The sequence below is a fragment of the Erinaceus europaeus genome, chromosome 5, assembly GCF_950295315.1.
Source record: "Erinaceus europaeus chromosome 5, mEriEur2.1, whole genome shotgun sequence".
Taxonomy (NCBI): Eukaryota; Metazoa; Chordata; class Mammalia; order Eulipotyphla; family Erinaceidae; genus Erinaceus; species Erinaceus europaeus.
In genome coordinates, this window is record NC_080166.1 from 13,099,214 (window position 1) to 13,120,493 (window position 21,280).

The 21,280-nt window shown below is 46.4% G+C and overlaps 1 protein-coding gene and 1 long non-coding RNA gene across 6 annotated transcripts in view; both read left to right on the forward strand.

The window, feature by feature from the left end:
* The window catches only part of ADCY2 (adenylate cyclase 2), a 289,600-nt gene that overhangs the window by 139,875 nt on the left and 128,445 nt on the right, over positions 1-21,280 (forward strand). The gene's annotated exons all lie outside the window — the stretch shown is intronic.
* On the forward strand, positions 4,360-5,993 carry LOC132538681 (uncharacterized). Its single transcript, XR_009550036.1, has 2 exons — positions 4,360-4,493; positions 5,884-5,993. It is a non-coding gene; the product is annotated as an uncharacterized LOC132538681 (long non-coding RNA).

A 21,280-nucleotide genomic window follows, 5' to 3' on the forward strand; every position in this document is an offset into this window, starting at 1 on the left:
CTCCTCCCTTCTTCTTCTTCTTCCTCTTCTTCTTCTTCTTCTTCTTCTTCTTCTTCTTCTTCTTCTTCTTCTTCTCCTTCTCCTTCTCCTTCTCCTTCTCCTTCCCCTTCCCCTTCCCCTTCCCTTTCCCTTTCCCCTTCCTCCTCTTCTTCTTTCTTCTCCTTCTTCTTCTTCTTCTTCTTCTTCTTCTTCTTCTTCTTCTCCTCCTCCTCCTCCTCCTCCTCCTCCTCCTCCTCCTCCTCCTCCTCCTCCTCCTCCTCTCTCTCTCTCTCACTCTCTCTTCTCCAGGGCCATCATTGGGGCTCAGTGTTGGAACTACAATTCCACTGCTCCTGGTGGCCATTTATTTCCATTTTGTTGGACAGGACAAAGAGAAATTGAAAGGGGAAGGGAACACAGAGGGGAGAGAGAGAGAGAGAGACACTTGCAGAGCCGCTTCAGCCCTTGTGAAGTGTCCTCCCTACTGGTGGGAAGTCAGGGGACTCGGATCTGCATCCTTGCGCAGGTCACTGTGCTTCATACTATGTGTGCTTAACCAAGTGAGGCACAACCCAGCCCCTGTCACTGCTTTCTCCACCCTCTTAGTAAGTGACAAATTAATACTTTTGTCCTTGATCTGTCTCCCATGATGCAAAGGGAGTCGCTTACATCACTGGTGACAGATTGAGTGAGGTCGAAGACAGCATTCAGACTGTGTGGTGGTGAACTGCAGTGAGTGCACATGTCACCATGCACAAGGACCTGGGTTCAAGCCCCAAGTCCTCACATGCATTGGGAAGCTTCACTGCTGGTGAAACAGTGCTACTGGGGTCTCGATCCCCACTCCCTCAATTTCAGTCATATCTAATAAAAAATAATAATAAACTTCAAAGCATTTGTAATAAAAGAAGAATTAAGAAGAAGATGGCAGTGAGTCTTTGAGAAGCTAGGATTCCATGTCAACAACTCTCTTCATCACAGTGTCCTCCTCTCAGGCTGATCAGAATGAAATTCCAGGGCTGTTCCCAGTTTGTACTGCCTCCTGTCTTAATAATCACTGAAAGCTCTGTACTTTCTGCCTCGTGGAGAAATTCCAGGCCAAGATGTTTCAGGATGCTGTGATTTGTGTCATGATGGTTTAAATGAGGAATGAAAAAAAGAAAAAAAAAAAGTCAGCCGCCCACCCAGTCATCAAGCTTACGCTCTGTTCAAGACGGCCACAGGCCAGACTGTTTAGGATCACAGTGTTTGTAGAGACTGTGAAGGAGGTCCTGTTGTGAACGTGTCCATGAGGCCCTGGAGGCGCAGTGAACAGTTGTGGGTCCTGAGTCCAGGAGGCCACGGTGAGTCACTGTCTCATCTGCTGGAGACAGACAGTGCCTTAGCTGTTCTGCTCATCCTTCAGAAAGGGGTAAACTTGACTCTGAAGGACAATGAACAGGCTGACGGTGATCCATCAAGCATAAATATATGCAAATGTGGGATCAAAGCCTGACAGGAGGAGAGAAATGTGGGGAAGTCCAGCTCTGCGAAGCTTTTGTCTGTGTGGGAGATGAGGTCCAAGTCCGCAGGTAATGGTCACGGTGGGGAAGCTGCTCACCTGTCTTCTTGGAGAAACACCTGGGAGTCAAGGGCGCTGCTCAGACTGAACAAGCTGATCTTTGTTTTAATACCAGAAACACACACTGGGAGAGAGAGAGAGAGAGAGAGAGAGAGAGAGAGCGAGAGAGAGACAGAGAGAGAGAGATTGAAGAAGAGCAACTCATTTTGATATTTTGGGGCCCCTGGAGGGTGCGTGCGTGCGTGCGTGCGTGCGTGCGTGTGTGTGTGAGTGTGTGTGTGTGTGAGTGTGTGTGTGTGCGTGTGCGTGTGCGTGTGCGCGTGTGCGTGTGTGTGTGTGAGACTGTGTGTGTGAGTGTGTGTGTGTGTGAGACTGTGTGTGTGTGTGCGTGTGTGTGTGAGTGTGTGTGTGTGTGCGTGTGTGTGTGCGTGTGTGTGTGCGTGTGTGTGCGTGTGTGTGTGCGTGTGTGTGCGTGTGTGTGTGTGCGTGTGTGTGCGTGTGTGTGTGTGCGTGTGTGTGTGTGCGTGCGTGTGTGTGTGTGCGTGTGCGTGTGAGTGTGTGTGTGTGCGTGTGTGTGTGAGTGTGTGTGTGTGTGCGTGTGTGTGTGTGAGTGTGTGTGTGTGTGCGTGTGTGTGTGTGTGTGCGTGCGTGTGTGTGTGTGTGTGTGTGAGTGTGGTGTCATGGAGATCGCGTAGTCTTTTTTGTTGTTGTTGCCTTCAGGGTTATTGGTGAGGCTCAGTGCCTACACTACAGATCCACTGCTCCTTTGGCCATTTTTTCAAGTTTTTTTTTTTTTTTTTTTTGTATAGGACAGAGAAATTGAGAGGGGAGGGACAGATAGGGAGAGAGAAAGATAGATACCTGCAGACCTGCTTCACCACTTGTCAAGTGACGCCCCTGCAGGTGGGGAGCCGGGGGCTCAAACCCGGATCCTTGTTCTTCCTACTATGTGCGTTTAGCCCAGTGAGCCACTAGCTGTCCCCCATGACCACATAGTCTTTACCCCAGTGATATTACAGTTGGTTTCAGGAAAGATTTTGCAATAGCCAAGGGTTCATATAATGCTCGAACTCCAGAAACTTCTCAGTCACGTGATACTAGAGTAATTCTGATCCGAAGGAATTCTTCAGTTGGTACTTCCGGATGCGTTACTTGTCCTGTTGTTTTCGCCTCATCCGAGGGGGCCAGCGGTGGTGCACACAGCTGAATGTACATATCACCTTGTGCATGGACCTGGGTTTGAGCCTCCGCTCCCCACTTGCAGGGGGGGGGAGGCTTCACGAGCAGTGAAGCAGGTCTACAGGTGTCTTTCTTCCTTTGCTCTATCTTCTCCTCCCCTCTCAATTTCTCTCCGTCTTACCTAATTAAAAATCAATCCATATTAAGAAGAAAAGAAAACATGTGCCCACCCCAGCCACTGCAAATGTCAAGTCTTCTGTGAATGCTATCCTGGTTTTTTCTTTTTCTTTTTTTCTTTTTGTATTTATTTATTTTCCCTTTTGTTGCCCTTGTTGTTTTTCATTGTTGTTGTAGTTATTATTGTTGTTGATATTGATGTTGTCACTTCTGGACAGGACAGAGAGAAATGGAGAAAGGAGGGGAAGACAGAGAGGAGGAGAGAAAAATAGACACCTGCAGACCAGCATCACCGCCTGTGAAGCGACTCCCCTGCAGGTGGGGAGCCGGGGGCTCGAACTGGGATCTTTACTGTGGTCCTTGCGCTTTGCGCCACGTGCACTTAACCCGCTGCGCTACAGCCTGACTCCTGGTTTTTTCTTTTTCTTACAAACATAACTTCAAGAGAGGAGGAATGAGATTGAACTGACTGTCGGCTCTGCAGGTGAACCTGTGCGTCAACTATTAAGTGAACCTCTCCCTTTGAGTCCTTCAGTCTGCCGGAATCCACCTCTGTTTACTGATGTTTCATCCAGTCTTTCTCACTTCCTTTGCGCCCACGTGTCGCTATAATGGAGATCACCTGGTATTCTTCCTTTCCAGCCTTTGCTGTAAATACTGCACGGCCATGAGCATTTATGATTAGCCTCTCATCGTGTGTGCTACGCCTTTCGGAAGGGTTTCTCAGGCTGCTGACTACAACAGGTTTCAGGACTTAGGAGCGAGCGTAGCCAGGTCCTCATCACTAGCAATAGTTCAAAGAGGCAAGAGAAAGGAGAGTTTCTTGGGTTAGAGGGAAGAGATCCACAACATCTACTAAAGTTAAACAGGTAGGGATTGTGTTGGAATGCATGCGAAGCAAAAGAAACAATATTGGGAGGGAAGTTGTTAATTTCAGTGTTCTCATAGTGATAGATGTCAGATTTGAGGCATGCTGTTTACTGGGGTGTGGGGAAGTTGTGGTAGAAATAAGAGTTGATTTCTAAGAGTTGAAGAGTGGATTTGGAGGCTTCTATAATATGTCCCAGGAGAAATGCCAAACTGTAGTGTAAATAAAGTCTGGAGCTAGAGATGTTAATGTGGAACTCTGCAGCCTGTAATTGGTATGTAAATGAGATCTCCTGGGGAGATTGTATGATTAGGAAGGAAGCAACACTGACCCAGGGCCAACACTCACCAATATCTGAGAAGGGCTCAATGGAGAAGAGTCAGCCAAAGAGACTGAGAAGATTCCCTCATTATACTGAATAGGAGAGAAGAATCAAATGAGTGTGGGGTGGGCAGTAAAGTTCTAGAGGATAAAGGTCAACTCAGTCAACTGCTGAGGGAGTTCCAGTGAGAACGCTGTGCTCTTCTCTTAGCAACAGAACACCAGTGACCTGAGCAGAAGGTTGGGGGTGACTGAGGTCTAGAGAGGGAGGACATGGGAGGTGAGGTGAGGACAGACATGCAGTGAGTATTCACGGCTTTGTTGACGTCTGTAGCCTGAGGCTGGGAAGACAGGACTCACGTATTTGAGACATCAGAGACCCAGATTCAACCCCCAGGACCATCAGAGGTGAACAGTGATCTTCTCTCTCTCTCTAACTTAATCTTTTAAATGAAAGAAGAAAGAAATGAAGAACAGATGTAACTAAGAAAGAACCATCCAGGGAATGCTGAAGGGATTATTTGGGGGGGGGGAGCATAAATAAGAGTCATGCTCTAGCATGTACAAGGGCCTGGGGGGAAAAGCATAAATAAGAGTCATGCTCTAGCATGTACAAGGGCCTGGGGGAAAAGCATAAATAAGAGTCATGCTCTAGCATGTACAAGGGCCTGGGGGGAAAGCATAAATAAGAGTCATGCTCTAGCATGTACAAGGGCCTGGGGGGAAAAGCATAAATAAGAGTCATGCTCTAGCATGTACAAGGGCCTGGGGGGAAAAGCATAAATAAGAGTCATGCTCTAGCATGTACAAGGGCCTGGGGGGAAAGCATAAATAAGAGTCATGCTCTAGCATGTACAAGGGCCTGGGGGAAAAGCATAAATAAGAGTCATGCTCTAGCATGTACAAGGGCCTGGGGGAAAAGCATAAATAAGAGTCATGCTGTAGCATGTACAAGGGCCTGGGGGAAAAGCATAAATAAGAGTCATGCTCTAGCATGTACAAGGGCCTGGGGGAAAGCATAAATAAGAGTCATGCTGTAGCATGTACAAGGGCCTGGGGGAAAAGCATAAATAAGAGTCATGCTCTAGCATGTACAAGGGCCTGGGGGAAAAGCATAAATAAGAGTCATGCTCTAGCATGTACAAGGGCCTGGGGGGAAAAGCATAAATAAGAGTCATGCTCTAGCATGTACAAGGGCCTGGGGAAAAGCATAAATAAGAGTCATGCTCTAGCATGTACAAGGGCCTGGGGGAAAAGCATAAATAAGAGTCATGCTCTAGCATGTACAAGGGCCTGGGGGAAAAGCATAAATAAGAGTCATGCTCTAGCATGTACAAGGGCCTGGGGGAAAAGCATAAATAAGAGTCATGCTCTAGCATGTACAAGGGCCTGGGGGAAAAGCATAAATAAGAGTCATGCTCTAGCATGTACAAGGGCCTGGGGGAAAAGCATAAATAAGAGTCATGCTCTAGCATGTACAAGGGCCTGGGGGAAAGCATAAATAAGAGTCATGCTCTAGCATGTACAAGGGCCTGGGGGAAAAGCATAAATAAGAGTCATGCTCTAGCATGTACAAGGGCCTGGGGGAAAGCATAAATAAGAGTCATGCTCTAGCATGTACAAGGGCCTGGGGGAAAGCATAAATAAGAGTCATCTCTAGCATGTACAAGGGCCTGGGGGGAAAGCATAAATAAGAGTCATGCTCTAGCATGAAGCTAGAAGGGTTGTCACCAACCTACGCCCCTGATGAAGGACTGTAAATGGTGAAGGTACAATCATCGGTTACCTTGCCTTACAGTTGCCAGTTTCAAGATGCATCAGAGGAATTCCAGAGCAGCTTATTCAACCAAAAGTCAGAACAGATCGTTAAAGGGAATAAAAACAGAACAAAGGAGTTTTCAAACAGTCTTTACTAGTGATGGGAAGTAAACTTCAAAGTCTTAACTAGAATTCCTGTTATGATTTCAGCAGATTTACAGCTGCAGTGGTCAGCAAGTCACACATAGTCTCACCATATGAGACGTCAGTGACTTTGGCCTGGAGCTTTGGCTCATGTAGGGCTTTTGCCCTTCAACATCTTTCAGTGTTTGAAAAGTTACAGATCCCTGCTGACCTTGCAGAGTAATGAAGCCAGTGGGTTGTTCAGTACAGGCCTGGTATGTTGGGATCTTGCCTAGATGTTGTCTCACATCCATCAAAAGAGATTTTTAGAGGTAGGGAGAGGGAGAGGGAGAGGGAGAGGGAGAGGGAGAGGGGGAGAGAGAGAGAGAGAGAGAGAGGAATGGCACACAGTTGGTGGTGTTAGGGGTTAAAGCAGAGGCCTATGTATGGAATTCCCTCCCTGACTACAACACATACTTTTTTTTAAAATTAACTTTATTTATTGAATAGAGACAGCCAGAACTTGAGAGGAGGGGGGGAGATAGGGAGAGAGACAGAGAGACAGACACCTGCAACCCTGCTTCACCACTCACAAAGCTTTCCTCCTGCAGGTGGGGACCTGGAGCTTGAAGCTGGGCCCTTGTGCGTTGTAGCATGTGCTCAACCAGGTGCGCCACCACCCGGCCCCCAGCACACACTTTAAAACACCAGCTGCCAAGACATTTCAATACATTCTGTACTATTTCTCCCTCTCTCCATCTTTTCCTTCCCTCTCACTCTCACTCTCACTCTCACTTGTCTCTTTCCCTCTTTCCCTAGTGGGCCTTCTTAACGCAACCATAAAGTATTTGACCTTAGAAGTACTTTGTTTTCACTGTATTATGGATCCTACCCTAACCGCATGTTTCAACTTCCATGTGTTCTAACCAGCACCCTGTTTATGAAAGTTGGCACCTCAGAAGTCTCTCTTGGTGATTTCTCAGTTCCCTGCAGATGGGATGCCACCTCAGAGCACTCCACACCTTGTGACTATTTGGCACAAAGCAGATACCACAAGACTCACTCACATTCATGAAAGTTCATACTTGGTCATGTACAGTCCTCAGTGAAAAAAACCAAGATAAACAGGGCGTGTATGATGTGAAGCACATGGTTTACCCAACTTCATGATCCCTCCCTTTGGTGAATTTTGGTGAACTTGGATCATTTTATCTTCCTTGCTATGGAAGTCATCCTATCTTCACAGAGGGGACAGACGGAGCTCTGGGTATATGTTGGAAATGAGATATTTCTCATGTGAAAGACCAATGCAAGCTTGAAATCATGGAGACTGTTTATCTCGATCTACTGAGAGCTTTGCATCTTAACTAGCCTCTGTGAAACTGCTTGGCTCAGGCATATGATTGTGATGGCAATTTGCAGGATGGTGGGTCTTTAAAATCAGTTGGAGTTTGACGTTGATGAGTACAGCACTTAGCATAATTACTGTTTCAGATCATTACTGGTGAATCTCATTAGCAAGTCTAGGGGCGAGATGTTGATGCTGTCTTTGTGGAATAGGGTTTGGAAATTTCTTTAAAAAAATAAAAACGGGGGCCAGGTGGTGGCACTCAGTAAAGTGCATGAAGTTCCGAGTTCAGGCCACTGGTCTCCACCTGCAGGGGTGGAAGCTTCGGGAGTGGTGAAGCAGTGCTGAATATGTCTTTCCTTCTTTCTTTCGCTTTTTTTTTATTAGTGATTTAATATTGATTTACAAAATTGCATGTTAACAGGGGAATATATCCACACCATTCCCACCACCAGAGTTCTGAACTCCAGGCCCCTCTGTCACAAACCTCTGTGGTTCTTCCAAGGTTGCAGCCATGGGTTAACTATCATATCTACAACTGCCTGCCTGCATTTGTGCATGACTGTCCCCCTTTTTCCTCCAAGTCCAATCCTTTCTTCCCCTCCAAGCCACATACAACCCTATTGCTACATCAAAATCTCTCTCTTTCTCTTCTCTCTTTATATTTCACTCTACAATACGAGAAATACCCCCCAAAACAAAATAAATAGTAGAATTAAAAAGATATCAGGTCCCAGAGATAACCCTCTTTATAAAAACATGTCAATATTCACATATTTACTGAAGAACATGAAAATACTAATTCAAAGGCTACCTGAGCACCTCTTTCTGTTCATTGTCGTCTTGATGGAATTGGGGTTCAGAACCCTCTGGTCATCTTCCCCTAACATTTTTCCCCATCTGGTCCAGAGACAACATACCATCCAAAGCCAACAAAACTGCCAGATTGTGAAAAACATAGAGGTTAATAACAGGTCATGAGCGGGAGTGGAATAAATAGTGAAGAGGGGGCATTGTGATGGGGGTGTCACAGAAACTTTGGAGGTGGGTGCACTGAGATTTACACGTGTCAGAGGCGAGAAGCTATGTCCCAGAATTCTACAGTGTTTTTGAGGGAATGAAAAAAAAAGCAAAGGTATAGGGAAGGATATTTAGGAGGTGATGGTCTCAGTGATGGAGCAGTACTGTGAGAGGAATGCCAACAACGGATTTTACAGATAGCTGTCAGAGCCCTCCCAGTATAGTCCAGGAAGACATCATTCTTTCAAAGGAGCGGGCTTTGTTTGAAAAGTTACCAGTGGGGTTTCGAATGCTTCATTGCAAAGCACAGGGGAACCCTTTCATCCCAGGGAAATACACTTCATCAGATGGTTTTAAAGACACAAAAGTGTGACAGATTCCATCCGAGAAAGACGACCAATCTCTGAAGGTTGCTGGTGAAAGATGGAAAACACTCTCAAGCCTGCTTTGAAGTAAAGTCCCATTTCTCTACCTGTCACTTTCCTGACAGGCATTTCTCTGCTTTCCCCTGGCAGCCATATGTGCCTTCTTTTGATGGCACCCTGGCTTTATTTTATGTCACAATATCATCTTCTTTGATTGCAGAGTACTATTTCATGGAACAAATGTCTCATAACTTGTGGATCCAGGCATGTGTGGATGGGCATTTGGGCTGCTCCCCTCTTTGGCTGTTGTGAATGATGCAGCTGTGAACACAGGGCTGCATGTGTCCCTTCTAATTAGTGTCTGAGTGTCCACTGGATAAATGCCTAAGAGTGGTATTGCTGGGCTCCATTTTTATTTGTTTAAGGACAGTCCACACAGTCATCCAAAGGAGCTGCCCCAGTCTGCATTCCCACCGGCCATGGAACAGAGTCCCTTTTTCTTTACATTTTTTTTTTAAATTCTGATTTATAAACTGGAAATATTGATAAGACTGTAGGGTAAGAGGGGTACAATTCCACACAGTTGATATCACCCAGAACTCCACAGCCACTCCGCTCCCCTGTTAGCTTCCCTATTCTTTATCCCTCTGGGAGTATGGACCCAGGATCATTATAGGGAGCAGAAGGTGGAAGGTCTGGCTTCTGTAATTGCTTCACCGCTGAACATGGGCGTTGACAGGTGGATCCATACTTCCAGCCTGTCTCTCTCTTTCCCTAGTGGGGCAGGACTCTGGGGAGGCAGAGCTCCAGGACACATTGGTGGGGTTGTCTGCCCAGGGCATCATGGTATCATCTGGAATCTGGTGGCTGAAAAAAAAGTTAAGATATAAAGCAAATCAAATTGTTGACTAATCATGAACCTAAAGGCAAGAATATTGCAGGTGAAGGTTTGGGGTCCCTGTTTTGGAAAAAGCTAGTAGGTCTATTTTAGGTCTATTCCAAGGGGCCTATGACCCAACTCGTTTTTGCCTGAGCCTGACATCTGATATGGAGGTGGACCCAGGTTATTGTCTGGGGAGATGGTGTCCTAGTTGGAAAAAGGACTAGAAAGCTGGTTTTTCTCCACAGGCTCGCCGATACCTATTGTTTCCTGTTTTGTTGATTGATTAATCAATAGATTGATTGACGATCCATAGAGAGAATCAGAGCATCACTCTGGCACATATGATACCGGGGATCAAACTCAGGACCTCATGCTTTAAATTCATCTCACCCACCTCTGAGCCACCCCAAAGCCACCCTTTGGGAGTCTTCAGGTCTAGAACTCAACTCCCAGGTATTCAGCTTCTCACAAGGTGTGTTTCATGGCCAACAAGAGAGGTGGCAGAATCCAAAAAATTTATTAAAAGTTTTGAAACTAACTGAAGAACAGAACTTGCCACAGAATATGTGGATATGAAAGCATTAGCCTCACTTAGAGATGCCAGAAGAGGAGAAGCAAAGCAAAATGAGTGAACTAAGTCAAACAAAACACCTGGAGAGGAGTGGGGTTACAGGAAAAGCAGCAGTGAGGAGCAGGGGAGGTAACATCACGGTCATGCAAAAGGGCTTTCCACCCCCACCCGGGGCTCTGGTGTCCAGGTTCAATTCCCCAAACCACCATAAATCAGAGTTGATAGTGCTCTGATATCTCCCCCACCCTTTCTGTATTTGTCAATAAAATAAGTGTTTAAGTTTTTTTTTTTTAAAGAAGTAGTAAAAATGGTGAGTGACCCTATGAAAAGGCCAGAAAGTCTGGCAATGGTCAGAAGCTGGAGTTCTAGTGGGCATGATTGTTTTTAAAAGGTTACATAGTGGAAGCTAAGTGATGTTATGAATCAATATCCCTCCCATTAAAAAACGCAGTCATAGGGGCCTGGTTGAGCACTCATATTACAATGCTCAAGGACCCAGGTTCGAGCCCCTGGTCCCCACCTGCAGGGGGAAAGCTTCATGAGTGGTGAAGCAGGGCGGCAGGTGTCTCTCTGTGTTTCTCCCTCTCTATCACCCCCTTCCCTCTTTTTTGACTGTCTCTTTTGATTTCTGACTGTCTCTATCCAATAAATAAAGATAATAATAATAATAAGGAAAACTATGATACATAGACAAAATAGAAAACCTATTAAAATTTTTAATAGTTAAAAATAAATAAATTAAAAACACAGTCAAATGAAGTGTCTAGAGATGAGAAAGCTGGCTTGCTCTGAAAACTGAAATGTATACAATTGTGTCTGATAAGCAAACATGAAGCCTAAAACCTAGAAAAATTTTGACCACAGATAAGATGATTTTTAATAGTTTTATTATCTTTATTTATTTGATAGAGACAGCCAGAAATTGAGAGGGAAGAGGGGAGACAGAGAGCAAGAGAAACAGAGAGATACCTGTAGCCCTGCTTCATCACTCATGAAACTTTCCCCCTGCAGACAGGGACCAGGGGCTCGAACCCAGGTCCTTGCACATTGTAACATGTGTGTGCAACCAGGTGCAGCACCGTCTGGCCCCAAGATGGATATGAGTTTAAATTGTTCTGTGTCCCTTAATAGAATCTGAGTGAACAAAAGAAATACTATTTTAAAGCTCAGAAGATAAGCTATTAAAACTCATAGGACAGAGAGCTGGTTCTATCAGTTTAAGCAATCTGGTATAAAACCTTGCTTTAAAAACAAACAAAAAACCACTTGTCTTTCTGTCTCCAGAGTCACACTGGTGTCTAGAATATCTAGAGGTAAGCCAGTACTGAAAAGAATTTCTTTTTTTCTTATTAAGACAATATGACTGAAATTTGACATGTAAAGGAAGCACTGGTTTTCTTATAATTTGAATAGTAATGGAGTAAAAAGTTCCCTGTGATTGATAGATTGCTTGATTGGTTGAAAGAGAGAGAGAGAGTCCAAGACCATAGGGGTTGGGAAGATAGTATAATGGTTCTGCAAAAGGCTTGATTGGTTGAAAGAGAGAGAGAGAGAGAGAGAGAGAGAGAGAGAGAGAGACCAAGACCATAGGAGTTGGGAAGATAGTATGATGGTTCTGCAAAAGGCTTTCCTGCCTGAGGCTCTGAGGTCTCAGGTTCAGTCCCCAGCACCACCATCAGCCCAAGCTGAATGATGCTTTAGGTGTGTGTGTGTGTGTGTGTGTGTGTCACTCTCTATATATCTATCTCATTAAAAATCAAAATAAATGAAATTTAAGAAAGAGAGACTGCATCACTGAAGCTTCCTTCAGTCGTGGGGGGGGGGCTGCTTTGAGCCTGGCTCATGCACACAGCAAAGCGACACAAAGTGGCACAAAGCGGCACAGTGACACAAAGTGGCATGCTCTCCAGCTGGGCTGTCCTGCGTGGTCTTTGATCCAAGCACTATGCTGAGGTGGAACAAAGCATTGATTTCAAAATGATTCCTTGGTTTGAATTCTGATCTACAATAGGATGGAACATGGAGGGTGCTTGTTCTGGACACCGCATTTCTTTGTGGGTGCACAGAGAGGCTTTAGAGAAAATAGAACCCGATGAAGTCTCCGTATCCATGGTCAAGGCTGGAAATGCTCTGCGAGGCTGCATGAGGTCCACGCAGCTTTATCTACAGGCTGGTAAACAGTTGGGGAGAGAAGGAGGAATGAAACCATCTGTTTGTTCCTGTTATCACTCCATTTCCATGGAGGAATGAGAGCTGGAGATGGGTGGTGTGCAACATTTGAAGGCAGGAAGGTCTTTTCAGGAAGCCTTGTGTGGAGGGCTTCTCTAAACACCACGGTCTCTGTCTCCCCCGTCTGTCTGTCTGTCTGTCGGTCCATCCCCTTGCCTGTGCTGAAACCGTCCGCACAGACGTGACTCAGCAGTTCGGATCTCTTCCCCCTGGAACTTCAAATTTGGGCACGGAGTGAGACTCTCCAACAGGGCTTGATGGGTAAAAGGTGCTTGCCACCTGTGAATGACGCTGTGCTAGTGAGAAGTCCACACGCAGAGAACTGAGCTGAGCCTCTGTGCATATACATTCATTACAACAGTTACGATGAGATCAAAATAATTCACAGGAAGTTAACAGGAAATGATCTGAGCATGCAAATGTTAGAGCTAAAATGATAGCTTTGTAAAGAGGAAAAGCATAGTCATCATTCTTGGTAGCATTGGGTTAAGCTGGAATTCTTCGATGCACAATGATAGGAAAAATACAGATAAATTGGCCTCCTTCAAATTTAAAGTGTGTGCTCACCATGGCCCCGAGTTCTATCCAGGGATTTCATGCATCAGAGTGATGCTCTGTTTTTTATCTTGTGTTCATAAATAAATAAAATCTTCAATAAAATAAAATAAGTTTGTGCTTAAACAGATACAATGAAAAAAGTGGCTTCTGTCATTGCTTCTCCACTGGACATGGGTGTTGGCAGGTGGATCCACATCCCCAGCCTGTCTCTGTCTTTCCCTAGTGGGGCAGGGCTCTGGGGAGGGGAGGGGAGGCTTCAGGACACATGGGTGAGGGCGTCTGCCCAGGGAGGTCAAGATGGTGTCATGGTAGCATCTGCAGCTTGGTGGCTAAAAGGCAGTAAGATATAAATCAGGTCAGATTGTTTAACAATCAGGAACCATAAAGTAGGAACAGGGCAGATGAAAGCAGGGACCTTAAGGGTGGAAGGAAGCTCAGAGGCTGTTTTAGGAATGTTCCCAGGAGCCTTTGTCTTAGTCATCTGTGCCATTTCCTTCTCCTTTCTCAATTTTTCTCTGTCCTATCCAATAAAAGAGAAAAGGAAAAATGGCTACCAGGAGTGGGTTTGTAGTGCCAGCACTGAGCCCTAGCCATAACCCTGGTGGGGTTAAAAAAGAAATACAAAAAAAGGGTTAAGTGCATGTGGTGCAAAGCGCAAGGACCGGCATAAGGATCCAGGTTCGAGCCCCCAGCTCCCTATCTGCAGGGGAGTTGCTTCACAGGTGGTAAAGCAGGTCTGCAGGTGTCTGTCTTTCTCTCCCTCTTTCTGTCTCCCCTCCTCTCTCCATTTCTGTCTGTCCTATCCAACAACAATGACAACAATAATAACTACAATAACTACAACAACAATGAAAAACAACAAGGGCAACAAACGGGAAAATAAATAAATATAAAAAACAGAAGAAAGAGAGAGAGGGAAGGAAGGAAGGCAGGCTGGGTGGAGCACATCCCTGGAGATTATCCTCTTTCTGGCTATGGGAAGGTGCCTACCGCCCCCACCCTCCCCCCCTCCCTGGGTTATTCCGCATAGAAAGGAGCTCCTGGGATGAGTACAAGCAGCAGCTAGGTGGTTAGCGTGCCATTCCTTGGGAACCAGGGAGAAGGTAAAGCCTGAAGAGGGTGCTGGGCTAGCAGGTCTGTGCTTGGCTCTGTCTTCCACATTGGACTGTGTCATCTCAGGGAATTCAGCCCCGGGCCCACGGGTCCTGATCTGAAGCCCTGCACCGGAACTGTCTCCCCTGAAGCCCTTCATCAGGCAAAACCCTGGAGGGTGTGGTGCAAAAGTGAGATTTGTTTAAAGAGCCATCCTCCTGCTGAATAAACAGCTTGCCCATTAAAAAAAACAACAACTGGCACAGCCAGTTCTTGGAGCGACCATTGCCACCTGCCGAGCTTCCCGGCCCATAGCAGAAGAGGGGCTGATGTTTATCAGAGACATCAATGCTGATCAGGGGTACTCTGAGGGGAGAGTTTGAAATCATTCTCTGATTGCACTTTCATCACTGCTCATTAAGTGGTGGCATGTCTGGAAGTAGGCATTTACATTACAGGAGAGATGGGGGGGGGAGGGTTGAGAGAGGGAGAGAAAGCAGAAAGGCAGGAGCTGAGTGGGGAAAGCTGATTGAAATAGCTATTTGTCTTGCTAAAGGGAAATCGAATTTGAAAGCCCAAACAAAACAAAACAAAAAAAAGTGTCCTTGATCTTTCTTAAAGGGAGAATTCATACAGTTCATATTGTTTAGCAACAAAGCAAAATCTTCCTCCTCGTACCCACACTAGAAGGCAGGGTCAGTGTGGAATGTGCCATTCAAATGCTGGCACTGCATTTTTGGTGTGATGTTTACAGGTGCTGATGGTGGAAGAAAGACCTTTGCATAATCCCATCCATATCCCATGATCTCTTTTAAGGGCTGACTTTAGTGTACCCATGATGGGGCTCAAGGAAGTTGTGGGTTTAGGTCTCAGTGACAGGAATATAGCTCTTTTGGGGACAGATCTAAAAAAGAAACAAGGAGTTTGATTTATTCTTTCTGTGCATTTGCAAAACCTATTGAGAGAGAGAGAAAGAGAGAGAGAAAGAAAGAGAGAGAGAGAAAGAGAGAGGTGGAGTAGGGGATCACTTCTGCATAGCTGGTGGCAAGAATTTAACTCCCAACTGTTGAACATAGGTTTGAGTTTTTCAGTCTATTCCCAGCAAATCAGGAGGGTGGTGCTTGGCCTGGTGTAAGTGCCTTGGAATGGTCACCAGCCTTCATTTCTAGGGAGAAATCCTCTCCCCCTCTGGGACTTACCTTAGTTATGACACTTGAATCTTCACTGTTGAACTGTTTTGCAGGAAAAAAAAAGTTAAATCTCCCCCAGCCACCCCACCTCCCAAAAATAAACCCCATCACCCAAAGGGAAAATCAAAGTGCAAAACTCAAAAATGAAGAGACGAGGCCAAGAGATTTTTGGAGGTGGACAGGAAGTGGGGGAGCCAGAACTCTGATGGTTTCCCTTTCATGGCTGACTCTGCTTCCATACCCTGGACCCATCACTTCTCGGGCTGTAGACACTGGAGGGTTCGCCTTCGAGTGCAAATATGGGCAGCTCCCCCTGGCAGAGGGCTTTAATATGAATAATAAATTAAGGTATCACTTCTTTTAAGAAAGAGGATTTATAAATGTCTCCTCTATTTCATTCCAGGTCTGAGGTGTGGACTCTGGAGCCAACCCAGCGGGGTTTGAGTTTGGGCCCCCTTGTTTAAAATGAGATGTCCCTCCATAGGTGTGAGAGGTCACTTCTGGGCTCTCAAGTCTATTCCACCAGTCCGTCTGTCTATTTTGGTTCCAGTACCGGCAGTCTTGACTACAGTGACTTTCTAATATACTTTAATGTAGTAGGCACTTGGTCAAGTCTGTCCCTATCTCTCCCTTTCTCCAAACAAAGACTCAATTCATATGAACAAACGAGCTATTCTTGGCTGTGCATACCTGGCTTCTGATTCTCTTTTTTAGCGGAACCACTAGTTTTCCTGAATGCAACCTGCTTTCACACTCATTTCTCAGACAACTGTTCATGTACTTGGGCTGCTGAGTTCTGCCCAGAGGTCTCCTCAGGGGGAAATAAGGAAGCCAGGCAGATGTGCTGTGGTGGCAGCTTCTGCCCCATTTCAGAACGGTGCTGGGAACGGCAGCTCTCACAACCCCACGATGGAAAAATGATGTGAAGAGTTCAGCCTGGAGCTGTCCGAACCACTTGCTGCAATAGTGCACTGCCCTGACATGTGTGTGACTTAGGTTCGAGTCCAGCACCCGCCACGTTGAAGGAAGCTTCCATGTCATTATCTATCTCTATCTCTGTCTCTCTTTTTTTCTCTCTACCTATCTCTCGTCTCTCTCCTCTTTTACCCATCTCTCTCCTCTGTCTACCTCTCTCTTTCCTTCTCTCTCTACCTGCCTCAATCCTCTCTCTACCTCTCTATCTCCTCTCTCTCTCCTCTCTCTACCTCTCTCTCTTTTCCCCCCTCTCATTCCTCTCTTTTCTTCTATCTCTATATCTCTATGTCTCAAAAATAAAAAATAAAAAAAGAAAAGACAGAGTCTAGCCTTTCCATGCCACCTCACAACCCAATAAAGAAAATCAGGGCTGATTGCTGGCTGATTTTGCACCCCCTAGACAGGGCACAAGCATTTCACTGTTCTGCCCGCAGTCACCGGGCACACTCCAAACGCCAAGGGGATTCCTCCCTGAGTCAATCAGACGTGGCCTTGGCGGAGCTTCTGCACCAGGGACATGCTATTTCCACATGCTGAATGAGTGTGATCGTTGCCCTGTGGATTCTCCCCTCTCACCACAGGCAGGAGGTTCAGAAACAGATTCTCACCATCCCCTGGGATGAGTGAGTGTGGCTTCTGTGAGAGCAGGCAGTGTGTGGGGACAGACCTGGAGTCGAGCGTGTGTGAGGGGCTGTGAGGGAACGGTAGAGGGGCTGCTGAACAGGCAGAAGGAGGTGGGGGCCTGGCGTCCAGGCTATAGGCTCAGCTGCGGACACACATTTAAGAGAAACCACTGGAGCAAGGACATGAAGGGCTGGGAGACCAGGCATAGCTTCCAGGAACATGCCATTCAGAGAACTGGGACAAGAGGGCAGCAGCTGTGAGCACTGAGGAGGGGGCATTCCCAGAGAGGTGGGCAAAGGCTCTTGAGATTTGCAGTTCAGAGAAAATCAGGAATCTTGATTTGAAACCCAGCACCAATGGCCACTTCCTTTTTATTTTATTTATTGCTTAGAGACAGAAACTGAGTGGAATGGGGCAAACAGGGAGAGACAGACAGAGAGCAGACCTGCTTCACCACTTGTGAAGCTTCCCCCCTGCAGCTGGGGACTAGGGACTTGAACTCGGGTCTTTGCATTGTGACATGTGCACTCAACCCAGTGTGCCACTGCTCAGCCCAGCAAAGGCTGTTCCTTTAATGCCATTTTCAGACCAGACCGTGGAGGGTACTCGAATCCTTGCACCTCGTGGAAGATGCCGTGGTACAGGAGAATTCTGCAGTTGTCATCTTCATCTCCTTTCCCTTCTATTCCTCCTCCTCTTCCTCTTCCTCCTCCTCCTCCTCTCCCTCCTCCTTCACTTTCTCCTTCTCATCCTCCTCCTCCTTCACTTTCTCCTTCTCATCCTCCTCCTCCTTCACTTTCTCCTTCTCATCCTCCTCCTCCTTCACTTTCTCCTTCTCATCCTCCTCCTCCTTCACTTTCTCCTTCTCATCCTCCTCCTCCTTCACTTTCTCCTTCTCATCCTCCTCCTCCTTCCCCTTTTCCTCCTCCTCATCTTTCTCCTCCTCCTTCTCCTCCTTCTCCTCCTCATCCTCCCCTTTCTCTCTTTCTCTCATTTTTTGAGGGGTGGAGGCAGAATTGAGTCTCATTTCCCTTTTTTTAAATGTTTGTTTATTCATTTTATGTTCCCCTTTTGTTGCCCTTGTTGTTGTTATTGCTGTCATTGTTGTTGGATAGGACAGAGAGAAATCAAGAGAGGAGGGGAAGACAGAGAGGGGAGAGAAAGACAGATACCTGCAGACCTGCCTCACTGCCTGTGAAGTGAACCCCCTGCAGGTGGGGAGCTGGGGGCTCGAACCAGGATCCTTACCCCAATCCTAGTGCTTTGCGCCATGTGCACTTAACCTGTTGTGCCACTGCCTGGCTCCCCCCACACCCCCCACTTACCCAGTCTCATTTCTTCATCTGAATGAAAAAGTGGCCCAGTGAGGCCCAGAATCCACACACAGGAATATGTAAAATGAACCTAGAGACTGGCTTTCCCAGGTTTTTCAGCTTCAAGCCCTCAGCTGTCTTTTGGAAACTGGCCATTTCACTAGCTGGTCACTAGAATTCTGAGATGACAGTCTCCAGAGATGCTGTGGGCTCAAGCCATGTTCAGGATCTGCTTTGCAGCAGATGATGATTCCATTATCCCGCAGCTGTTCCTGCTGTTCAGTCCGCTTGTAGCTCAACAAGGTGCAATTATTTCACTCTCCAGCATGGCCCTGCTTCACATGAGAGCTGGCCTGTGTGCATATGAGTGAGTGAGTGGGTGAGTGAATGAGTGGGTGGGTGAGTGCGTGAGTGAGTGAGTGAGTGAGTGATCATGTGTGTACTTCACTCCAGAACTGTTAGGCCCCAATTCTTGGGCTGTGATCATCCTGTCATTGTCTGCCATGGGCTGTGGGACAGACAGGCATCTGCCCAAGGGTTTGTCAATTTTGTTTACTCTTTTGAAGAATCAACATTTAGCTTTATTGATCTTTTGTATGGTTCTCTTATTTTCCCCCCATATTCCACATAGCAAGGCCTTTCTTTGCTGCCTTCACAGTGACTCTCTTGTTTTCTTTTTTTTTAATTGTTGTTGTAGTTATTATTGTTGTTGTTATTGATGTTGTTGTTGGATAGGACACAGAGAAATGAAGAGAGGAGGGGAAGACAGAGAGGGGGAGAGAAAGACAGACACCTGCAGACCTGCTTCACTGCTTGTGAAGCAACTCCCCTGCGGGTGGGGAGCTGGGCGCTCGAACCAGGATCCTTATGCCGGTCCTTGTGCTTTGCGCCACATGCGCTTAACCCACTGTGCTACCGCCTGACTCCAGATGCTCTTATTTTCAATGTTACTGTTTCTTCATCTGTTTAAGAGGTGGGGTTCAGTTCCCACAACACCAAATGCCAGAGATGAGATTCTCAATATGTGAGCTACCTTCTTACAAGTCCCAAGGCTGGATTTTTTTTTTTTTTTTTTTTTTAACTAGAGCATCGCTCAGCTCTGGTGTATGGTGGTGTGAGACTGAACCTGGAACTTCAGAGCCTCAGGCGTGAGAGTCTCTTTGCATAACCATTATGCTGTCTATGTCTATGCTCTCCCTCTTTTCTGCTTCTTGGGAGCAGGGTACATTGGGCAGGGAACTGGAAATCTCTGCAGAGAATATTGAATTATTCTCCACTGTGTGTCTTCAGAGGAAAAAGTTTTGAACTGAGCGTGGTATAAGCATGTGTGTGTGTGTGTGTGTCGTGTCTGTCTGTCTGTCTGTGTGTCCACATATGCATGCAAACCTGAACTAAGGGTAGATAAGGAGGAATCATATCCGTCTGCCATCTTCTAACACTTCAAAGGTGCATCCGGCCTTTTCAGTGGGTGTTTCTGGGACGGGGTTGTGGTGAAAGAAGTGTGTTTCATGGCGCCAGGAGAGTCATGAGGTGCTTGTGGGCTCTGTCTCCTGATCTCAGCTCCTTTCCATGTGACTTTTGGTTTTGTGGTTAAAGGACTCTAAGGAAAGAATCAGTGACGTTTGTTTTCCTAATTATTGATTTATTTAGTACAGAGAAATTGAAAGGGGAAGATATGGAGGGGAGAGAGGAGAAAGGGAGAGGGAGATTTGCAAACTGCCGATACTGTTTGACTGCTTGTGAAGCTTCTTACCCCCTGCAGGTGGGGACTGGGGACTTGAACCCAGGTCCTTGCACACTGTGATGTGTGCTCTACCAGGTGTGCCACCAGCCAGCCTTGAGCCTTATTTTTTTAAGTTCTATCCACATTTACACAGCTTTTTTTTTTTAAATGGAAGTCAGCTCCTCCCTCTCTTCCTGTCAGCTCTCACAAATCAACCAGAAGTTACAGCATTTTTATTTTCTTACCAAATGGGTTCGAGAAACACTGAATCTCATTTGGGTGAGTTTTAAATGAATTTTAAAATCTTACTTCTGAGGGTGTATACATAGACAAATGTGACAATTTTACGTCGTTTTGGCAAGAACACACGAAGAGGTTTATAAATACATCCTTTGCAAATTGTTTCTCCACAGCGTGTGTTCTTTAAATATGAATATTAAAGAGGCGGGACATCCAGAGCATTACTCTGGCACGCACGGCATCAGGAGCAAACTCCGCACCTCATACTTGCAAGTCCTGCACTTGTCCCCCTCCGCTACCTCCTAGACACCTGCAGACCTGCTCCACCCCTTGAGAAGCCCCCCCATAGGTGGGGAGCGGGACCTCGAACATGGAACCTTATGCACGGTAACATGTCCGCGGAAACCTGTGTGCCACCAGCTGGCCCCATATTGATTTATTTTATGAGCGGGGAAGAAGGGAGTGAGGGACAGAGGAACCAGTTCACTGCTTTGCTGTTGCACATGTGGTGCTGGGGATGGGACCTGGGGACTCTGGGATCTCAGGCTCACACACTCTGTGCTCTAGCACTGAGCCACCTCCCTCTCTAGGCCATCCTCCTGCTTGGTGATTCACTGAGCACCGGGCATAAGTCAAACAGTAAAGTGTGTGACATGAATGCCCATCCTATTATGTGACACTCCACAGGGGCTGTGGGAGAACCCTGTGTGGAACATTCTAGAAGAGGTAGGTCACCATAGATTGTGATGTGCTGTGACTCAGCTCACCAGAGAGGCTGCCAGCTCCTTTGTCCAGCTGAGGGGCTTAGGAGGCTGTTCCCACTGGGGGCATCCTTTAAAAATATCCGTGGACTGGCCATGGTGTATTGCACCAAAGCAAAGGACTCAAGGGAAGGAAGGATAGAAAGAAAATGCTGGGGGGTCTTTTCTATAATGAAATTGTATACAGATGTCAGTGACTGCACTGTCAAGCACCCTCTCAATTAACAAAATACCTTTTATTTATATATTTATTTTAATGATAAATGCGAGAGACCAGAGCCCTACTCAGGTGATGGGGCTTGAACCTGGGGCCTTAGAACTTAGGCAGGAAAGGCTTTTGCAGAACTGTTGTACTGCCTCCCCAGCCCATGTGGTGCAGTGCCTCGGTGTCTTTCTCCTTTTCCTTCCCTTCCTCCTTCTTT